Source organism: Penaeus monodon, chromosome 30, assembly GCF_015228065.2.
Source record: "Penaeus monodon isolate SGIC_2016 chromosome 30, NSTDA_Pmon_1, whole genome shotgun sequence".
Taxonomy (NCBI): Eukaryota; Metazoa; Arthropoda; class Malacostraca; order Decapoda; family Penaeidae; genus Penaeus; species Penaeus monodon.
The window spans coordinates 37,396,174-37,396,497 of NC_051415.1; the positions used below are offsets into that span (position 1 = coordinate 37,396,174).

Sequence of the window (324 nt, forward strand, 5' to 3'; positions counted from 1 at the left end):
TGATCTGGATTTGGCGTGTTAATCAATGTATTTGTGAATCAGTATGTGCCCTTTCTTTGAGGAGGGACTTCAATATCAATGCTTCAACTAGAAAAACGGCTTCCAGTATGATATTTGGTTAACTGGCGACAGGTGCAACGTTAGCGCTCTGAAGCGGAAGTTTATCAGATACGGAAGGCGAGGAAGGTAATGAAATGCGAATGCTGCCGACCGTAGATTTGTGCACAATGGCCACGCCTATTTGGCGGATGAAACCAACTTTGAGAACAGTTAAGTGGAAATTAAAGAGATGATAAGCGAAAAAAATAAAAGAAAAATTACATT

General features: G+C 40.4%; 1 protein-coding gene across 1 annotated transcript in view; it reads right to left on the reverse strand.

The window, feature by feature from the left end:
- LOC119592773 (protein turtle homolog B-like) overlaps nucleotides 1–324 on the reverse strand; it is a 45,158-nt gene that overhangs the window by 36,839 nt on the left and 7,995 nt on the right. The gene's annotated exons all lie outside the window — the stretch shown is intronic.